This window comes from Anthonomus grandis, chromosome 2, assembly GCF_022605725.1.
Source record: "Anthonomus grandis grandis chromosome 2, icAntGran1.3, whole genome shotgun sequence".
Taxonomy (NCBI): Eukaryota; Metazoa; Arthropoda; class Insecta; order Coleoptera; family Curculionidae; genus Anthonomus; species Anthonomus grandis.
In genome coordinates, this window is record NC_065547.1 from 47,273,480 (window position 1) to 47,283,344 (window position 9,865).

Below are 9,865 nucleotides of genomic sequence, written 5' to 3' on the forward strand. Positions count from 1 at the left end.
ATATTTGATGCTCCAGTAAAAAAAACATAAAATTCTTCTGCCACGCCTTATGTGAACATCCTGTATATGTCAAAATATGAATTTTCTTTAAAAATACAGTCACAATGAAGGAAGAGAGTACCAAATGAACACGGTGTATATCGAGCCAATTTTAAAGCTTTCTGGGAGCTAAAATTGTTAATTTATAGGATTTTTTAGCACTTTGTACCTATAATCACATATTTTGTAAGTAACACATACAAAAAATGGTGCCCAACGATTTTCTAAATTATTTTTTTTTCTGATTCGCAATCATATTCCAGGCATTTTTGCCGTCATTGAGAAATCAAGAAAAACTATTTTATAGATACTCCTAATGTCTGAATCATTGCTGAAAATACAAAAAAACTTTTTTTTCGACAACGCATATATTCAAGATAAAATTTTAAATGTGTCACTTTTTATACTTGCCTCTTACATAAAATACTAACTGTACAATCTTCTAATGCAGCTAGCTACCTCGTTAAGCCGGTCTATAATAAGTCTGTTTAATTACCAAAAAAGTCCCGTAACTCTTTAAGTACTTATGAAAATATAATTAAATTACCAAAGAAATTACTTCGGTCCGTTATGTTCATAATTAGGTACGTGCCGTATTATAATTAATTTAGTTAAAAAAGATGCAGAAGATAGGCGAGTATGGAACGTAAGATATATTTAACATATGCAGATGAGCATTTTCAGTGGAATTTAGAAGAATCGAGGTATATAACCTAATTTATAATAGCTTCTTAAATTATTTTTGAGTGAAGAAATCGTAATGGTAATACCGAGTAAACCCTTATTGTCCTAGGGATGAATTATATCACAATATGAGATCTTGTTTGTGAATTATACATAAATATATATCCTAAACATTTTTGTATTTTTTTAATTTTTTTAATTTTGAGTATCAGTTAAGCACGCAATGATTGCAAATATACAGAGAGCTTTTTTAATATTTTGTAAAAATATTTTAACAAAAAAAAATATTATTGAAACACTCATATATAAATAAGATACCAAACATGGATGAAATGGGCTCCAGATAACATCTTCTTATACTACATACATACAGTCAGTCAAAATGAAACTCGTACACCTAAGGTTTCTTTTACATTCTGTACAAATAACGTGCAAAATATTTCCAACTATATATATCTGCAATCAGCATAAAATGTTAAAGTTGTTGAGCAAAAATATGCAAAGAATGCATACTGAGCATAAAAAAGTATAAGAGATAAGAAATTGTTATGGTCAAAATGAAACCCGTACATCATATTTACTTTACAATAACATTAATATTATTTATAGTTAGCACTTGGTATTAAGAGCATCTGTTACTTTTAACACTCCTGTGTAATTTTTAATTGAGTTTAATTAATTTTTTGTCCTTCTTTTACCATATGGGGCGTCAGCGTGGACAAACAAGCGTTGTAGAACGCAAATTAATTATACAACATTGGAAAGATGAAAAATTATTGCGACAAATTTCGAAAATGGTTTGTAGGCCGCACTCTACCGTGCAAGGAGTTGTGGATCGTTATAAAAGTGAAAATAGAATATCAAATAAAGTAATGAAAAGCCCTCGAAAAATGTTTAATTCGTACGACGAACGTTGGATTCTCAGGAATGTTGCGGAAAACCCTGCACCGAAGTTGGCAAAAGAAATTGAGAAATATTAACGAAAAACAGTTAATCCTCAAACAGTCAGAAATTTTCTAAAAAAAAAATAATATTCATAGTAGAGTGGCTCGAAGAAAACCTTAGATCAGTAAGGTAAATAAAATCAAGAGGTTAAGCTTTTCTGAAGAACACAGAGACAAAGATTTTTTATTTTGGAAGGACGTAATTTTTACAGATGAGAGTAAATTTTGTATTTTTGGATCAGATGTGCAACAACGGGTGTGGAGAAAGCCCAATGAATCTCTCAAAGAACAAAATCTACGAGCCACAGTAAAGCACGGAGGTGGTTCAGTCATGGTCTGGAAGTGTATGTCAGCTGCAGGTCCTGGAAATCTACATTTTATAGAGAATATAATGGATCAGAACATGTATTTGGACATACTTAAGCAGAATTTAAAGGCAAGCGCCCGAAAATTCCGAATTAAAAAAAAAAATTAAATTCTACCAGGACAATGATCCAAAGCATAAGGCACAGAAAGTAAAGAATTGGTTGCTACATAACTGTCCAAAAGTACTTGAAACTCCACCGCAAAGTCCAGATATTAATGTCATTGAAAACTTTGATGGTCACATTTGAAAGTTGCTATAAAAAAGAATGAAATTTCAAACAAAGAGCAATTAAAAGTAGTGATTCAAGAAGAATGGTCTAAAATATCATCCGAATATTGTGAACAATTGGTGCGATCAATGCCCAATCGTTTGGCAGATGTTATAAAAAATAAAGGACTACCAACAAAATATTAATCTCTTTTTTATGTTTTTTCCTGTATATTTTTAATGGTGTACGAGTTTCATTCTGACTGACTGTACATCTATTATACTTTCCCTGAGAGCATTTAATATAAAATAATATAAAATTTTAATATAAGTATAATTACTACTATAAAACAACATTCAAATTTGGCGCCTTATTGTGGAGTAACCGTCATACTCCGTTTCGGTTTAGTTCTATTCCACGACATGGAGAGGTCGCTGTTATCGACAATTCTCTCTGTTGATATTACAAATTGGGGAAGTTCAGTTCACAATACACGAAAACTGTTTTCGTATATCGTGGTTTAGTTCATTGCGTTGTTGTGACTGACATTTTCTTTTTGAATTTTGGACCTTTAGTCCCTAGCGATTATAATTTGTGTCTAACGGATTTTATGCTTTTTCGTAAAATCTGACTTTTGTCTTTAGAATTTGGCTTTTGTCGCTATATCAGTGTTTTGTGGTCGAAAGGATTTTAAATTGGAGGCTTTCGACCGGATTCAAGCTTGATTTTATAGTGTTACAGTATAGTGTTGCCAGAAAGTTAGTACCTGAGTTATATTTAAAATGTTTATACAAAAGCACAGTCATGCTTCAAATTCAAATTCAAAAGACTTTTATTACCACTTAAACATTGTACATAGAAAATTACATTTTTTTATTACAAGAATTTACACAATGCTAAGAGTAATGCGGACTGAACTGCGATTATAAAAACAACCGATAACACATACACGAGCTAGCGCGCATGTGCTGCTCAGACCGTTAAAACATACTAACCTAATTACAACTAAAAGAAGAATAAAGACTTTCCCAATTATAATTATTAAGAAAATAAGTCATTAAACCCTAAAAACATATAAAAGATAAAAACAAAAAAATATAGTGTAATAATTTACTATATCAATTACATTAATATAGGTACCATCTGTGCAATAGACAGAGAGGAGGAAGGGCGGCAAAAAACACGAGCCGAGGCTGGAAAACCAGGGCAACACGACGCAAAAATGAATAGATATTCCAAAATGAACCATTTAAAATTTTATTTTTATGCCTGCAAGATCAACAAGACCAGTGTTGATTTAAAAAGTAAGAACTCAAAAATAATATGGTTGCAATTAAATAAAAATAATTAAATTATATTTTTAATAAAAATTTGATGGCGTGAATTTGTTAAAATGCCTATGTTAGTTGAGAATCAAGAAGAATTTCTTTAACATATGCAATAAATTTCTTTGGTGAACTATTTTTAATGTAATCCGGTAACCTGTTCCACATATGAATGCCTACATACTGGAATGATTTTTTAATACCTGATGTTCGATGAAATGGAATTCTAATTAAGTTTGGATTTCTTACATTGTGTATATAATCATGGTGAAAAAATAAGTCTCTTAAATATGCTTCAATCGAATTTAAATTTATTAAATATAATGTTGCAGATTAATTTTGTATTATTAATTGGTGGGCAGCACAAGAGAGATGCAAAGCAAATCTATATCCAAAATATTTACTAACTCTTTACTAGCTCCCAGTTTTCGCTAGAAGGTCAAAAAAGGGAAAAAATGTAAATGGGTACTTGAAAATGAAGAAATTCTCTTAAGGATTTAAAGAAATAAGAGTGATATGTCAAAGCCCGTACTATTTGTCGCACGTCCCTGGAACATCCCGTCGACTGTATGATATGTAGCAGAACGTCCCTACGATTAAATATATGTCCTATTTTCATGTCATTTGAACGTCCAAGGGACCGACTTATTTTGACTGAGAAGTTTGATAGATTTATTCGTTTTTTCAGCTGGTCTCGAAAGGTTCAAGCTATCCGTGCTCCCAGTCATAACTTACATGGTGCCGACATTTTCTCAAAGACAGATTAGCTTAAAGAAGAATGGAAAGATCACTACTCAGTTAATACTGATTGTCCTGGGGATGTACTATATTGGTCCAAATAAAGATACCGTGGGGCATCTATTAGACCATCCTGCGTGGGATTGTCAGAGTTAGGATATTCGTGGATACATCTTCTGTAATTTCCCTAAGAATCATAGATTCCCACATAAGTTTGGACGCACGTCACTATAGAATAAAATTCAAATTTGGCGCCTTTAAAGTCACCATTAAACCCCGCTTCCGGTTAGTTCTACTTAATGACATTGGAAAGGCGCTGTTGTTGTCGACAATTCTCTTTGTTATTATTGCACATTGGGGACATTCTGTTCATTGCGTTGTTGTGAGTTGTGACTGATGTTTTTCGTCCTCCATTTTTTTTTGGATTTTGGAGGTTTCATACTTAGCGGATTGTATGCTTTTTCGTAATAATTGTTTTTTTGAGAGATATCTGCGTATTATGTGGTCGCAACGGTAAAGAAAGCTGATTTCAACTCTAATTTTAAATTAGAAGCTTTCGACTGGATTCCCTCAACTTTCGTTTGATTTTATAGTGCCACAGTACAGTACCTGAATAATATTTAAAATTCCTAAAGATGCACAATCTTCCTAGAAATGCTATTTACCACTATATACAAAAGGACAGTCATGCTTAAATTAATTTTTCAGTTAAATTTAAAGGAGACGCAGTAAGGAAATCTTCATTCAGAATATTTACCAACAATTTTGCTTCCAGTTATAATTGGAAGGTAAAAAGGGAAAGTGATGCTTTAAAAGCTTAAAAGTTTTTGATGCAGTAAGGGCTAAGTTAAGTAAAATGGAGAAATTCTCTTAAAGGTAAAGAAATAAAGGTGATACGTCAATGGTATACGAATCTGTTTAAGTCACTTGTATACTACCTAACCTTATGATAGGTACACCGTGGCGTTTATTGCCAGCTTAATTATTATTGTACTAAGTATCTTTTTTATTTCAGAAGGATTAATGCTTAACCCAAAAAATACAAGTTATACAAAAAGATATTGAGCTTGAAATTTAGACGTGGTTGCGCTACGTCTCTAAAAAGCTGAAATGGCAGAATACAAAATATGACTGTTACTATAAAAAGTGATTTTTTCGATAAAATACCCCTTTGCATATATAGTTTTTCTCCTATCCTATAAAGGTCCAAAAAACGTAAATATCGTTGTCCCACATACATCTACTAGATAAGTCCCTTGTAGGTTTATAGTACTATTCAAAGGACGTCAACGTGATCAACTTAGGATGATCCCATTTGTGGCCCGTACTTTTCCAAAAACACGTCCCCAATATGTCCTACAGACTGTAACAGGACATCCCAACAATTTAATCTATATCCAGTTTTCATGTTACTTGAACGTCCCACGGACCCACATATGTTCACTGGGTAGTTTAATAAATTTGTTCATTTTTTCAACTAATCTCTGAAAAGTTCTACCAATGCGTGCTCCCAGTGATGACTTATTGTGCCGAAGTTTTCTTCTTTGAGGTCAATTCTTACCAACTAGAAGCAGATTAGCTCAAAGAAAAATGGAAAGGTCGCTAATGGGAGTGACTCTCAAGAATAGAGTCAGAAATGAGGAAAGAAGATGGAGGACGTTATCAAGCGCATAATATGGCCTAAAAGCTAATGAGTGATGGACATAAAAATGATATAGTGGAGACAAAAAGCAGGAAAAAGAAGAGAACCATCATTTAATGGACTACAAGTCGCTACAAGAAGCTCATAACGGACATAACTGGAATTATTTAGGAGTTAACTATATTCAACTTTGGACGCAGAAGGCTGAATGATGATCACAATATATATCACATACTTCTACAGGGTTTCAATTTAAAAAGGTACCACCCTCTATATTGCTGCCCCTGTATAAAATTTCCAAAATCACGTCAAAGTTAGTTTTCAATCAAATTGCATCAGTCTTCTGGTGAGGGTGGACATAGCCTCTAAATGGAATGGGTCGAGTACATACTTTATCTTCTTGTTAATAGTTTATAAAACAGAAATTAAAAACTAATTAAGTAGTAACTTAATTTATAAAAAGTTCAAAATGTTGTTCATTCATTTCCAAACAGTAATAAAGTCTGCTCTTAAAATCCCAACATTTCGAAAAACTTCTGCCTGGATTTCTCTACACGCAGCAGTGATTCATCTTTTTAAATCTTCCAAATTACTAGGATAGACAATGCCCCTAAAGGTAATAAATCGGGTGATTGCGATGGCCATTCAATTGCTTCCCCGTGAAATTTTCTTGCAAAAGCATATTACCTACATACATATATATTGTATGTATTGTATATTTACTACATATTAGATGACTATTAGGATATCGTTCGTTTAACAATGCTGCCGTTCTTCTTGCACATCTTTGACTTTTCTCATAAATAAGAACAATTTCCGTTATTTACTTAAGATTAATCACCATTTTTTAAAAAATACTTAAGAGCGCACAACGCTTGACTTTTATTAGTTTATTTTACAACTTTTTAACTAATTTGTCAATCATTAATAAAGTGATTACCACGCAAGTACTAGTTGAGGAAATCTATCATGTTTGCTTGATTTTTTGCAAACTTCTCAATCAAAAGGTCTACTATGTGGTATTTTTGAAAAGGCAATTAAAAGACCTTTAAAATGAGGTATCATTCGACCCCCCTTTCCATTTAAGATTGTAAAGGTTATGGTCGCCCTCGCCAGAGGAATGCTGCAATTTGTTTTAATATATACCTAAAAAATTACCTCCTCAAAAATAATTTTGGCGTGCTTTTGGAAAATTTATACAGGGGTAGAACCTTTTGAAATTGACACCCTGTATAATCATATATCTTAGAAATCAGGACTCTGTTCAATCAATTCCTGTACTCAGGAAAAAATTCGTTTCAGTTTTAAGACTTTAACTTATTTTATCTTATGCTGTGACTATGCCGCAAAACCGATCATAAACCAAAACCAGTACGATAATAAACAAACGATGAACATGCTCGTAGACACATCTCGGTTAATTTTGCGAAAAAAGTTCGCCTCGCAAAGAAGAGGTAAAAGTTCAGCAAATTCTCAGGAGGCCGCAGAAGACCGTCGCAAAACTTTCACACCAAAAAACGTCGACGCGATCGCCCGCGGACCGTCGAAGATGAGCCTAATAAATAAAGAAAGTTTCTCGTTTGCGATTTATGTTGAATTTAACGTCTTCCTTATTAGCGCATATAAATAAAATGCCGCGCTAAACTCGGTACTTCCTATAGGATTTTTACAACAGTACCTACTACCACACCTTTTGTTTTATCCGAGGAAGCGATATAAAATTGCACTTTCCCACTTTCGCTTTTATATTAGTAGATAACCTGGGGAGTGTTTGGCCAATACAAGTTAGCTTCTGTTACTAATACTTTCGTTTGTACGCTGGTATTTTATTAGAAGATTCAAATCTATTCTTTCATAGAGAAAAACACTTTCTTTTTGCTATATTTTTTAAGGGCAAGTTTGTTGAGAGATCATTTGTTCCGTTATTGAAAGACAAAGGCAGAATACAAACCAACCAGAAGTTTTTAGCTTAGCAAAAAGGGAGAGAAAGGAAAATTTGCTTGTTTATTTTTTCAAATAAACACTAAGAGCCATGGGGATCACCAAAGTAATACAGAAAAGAATACTTCCCTAAAGATTACACAAATTAAAAAATAGTGTCAACTATAACATATGGTGAACCTTTGGTAAATAAATGTCTCGTAGAGGGTTATTTTCCTAAGATTTTGAAGGTTGCCAACCACTAATGTAAAGAAGGTAATTGAAAGAACTCGTCCATTATCTCAAAGAGACCTACGTAAGTAGAGAAAAAATTAAAATTTCAAGTCTCAAAATAATTGTTTTGAGACCGAAACTTAGACTATAGAATTCTACTTATATCTCTAATACTTGAAGGGATTAGAGAGATACCTTTAAAACTTTTTGAAAATTATTTATCTAAAAGTGTGAAAAATGGTAATGATTTTTAGTACGGAATGATCTGTAAACAAAAGAGTTTCTCAGGGAACTATTTTAATAATAATAATAATAATAATAATAAATGTCTTTTATTATTCAAATTCATTACAAACTTGATGAAAAAAAAAAACAAAGTACCTGAACCTGGCGCAGTCTAGCTTTATATAGCTACTCCACTAAACCAGATCAAGGTGTATTTGAAGTAACATTATAACAACATGTTATAGCTAAAGAAATATTCCCAATTATAATATAACACAAAAAAATTTTCTTCTATAAAAAACAGCAAATTTGATACATATTAAATAGTAAGAGAATTGTTTTGAATATTCATAAGAAAAATTTTATATTTCCTCCTAAATTTATCTGCACGAAGGTCAACAAAGTCTGTAGGTATTTTATTGTAGCACTGAACAGCATTGTAAGAAAACGATCTCTGAAACATAGCACTCCTATGGACCGGCATAGTTAACTTATTTCTAGCTCTAACATTTACCCCATGTACATTTGCTCTAAACAACAATCTATTCCTTATAGTCGCAGGTGCCTTTGGGCTGCTAATGATTTTTATCAAAAAAGTGGAAAAATTAAGAATTCTACGATTGTCCATTTTAAGCCAGTTAATTGTTTTATAATATTGCGAAATATGATTATACTTACGTAAGCCATAAACCAATCTGATACAGGCATTTTGAATTTTTTATATGCGCATTTTACAATCATTATCTAAGCAAGAACCATAAACATAATCACAGTAGTTAAAATTAGACAGCACCATGGCCTCACATAGGCTGCGTTTAAGACTTAGATTAAGAATATCTCTATTACTATATAAGAGTTTTAAAGCTGCAAACGATTTTTGAACAATTTTTTTAACATGCTCCCTGAATCTCAACTTACTGTCCATCACAATGCCTAAATTTTTGGCAGTTTCAACAACCGAAAGCTTAGAGCCCTCCACATGAACATTTATTACACTTTTAATATTTGTAATTTTATTTGTATTTCCAAAAACCATAAAACAAGACTTTGAGGAATTTAATTTTAAATTATGTTTTTTAGATAATTAATTTATTATATTTAAGTCATTGTTTATACCAATCTCCGCTTCTTTAAGATTATCAGGTTTGAAAGTTGTATATATCTGCGTATCATCAGCAAACGCTTGCACCTTACAAACTTTTAAGGACTTAAGAATGTCTGCTGTATATACAAGGAAAAGCAGAGGTCCCAGGACAGAACCCTGGGGCACTCCAGACAAAATGTGAGCCTGATTAGAATAAGAATTATTTGTAAATATTGTCTGAAATCTATTATTCAAATAAGACTCAATTAACTGTATAGACTCCATTGAAAAGCCATAATATTTAAGCTTAGCTAGTAAAAGGGCATGATTTATTGTGTCGAACGCCTTAGAGAAATCTAAAAGCACCAGAACAGCAATCTGTTGCTTATCAATAGCGTCCATTATATCATCCAGTACGTTTAGTATTGCGTAGCCGGAATAATGTTATTATCAAT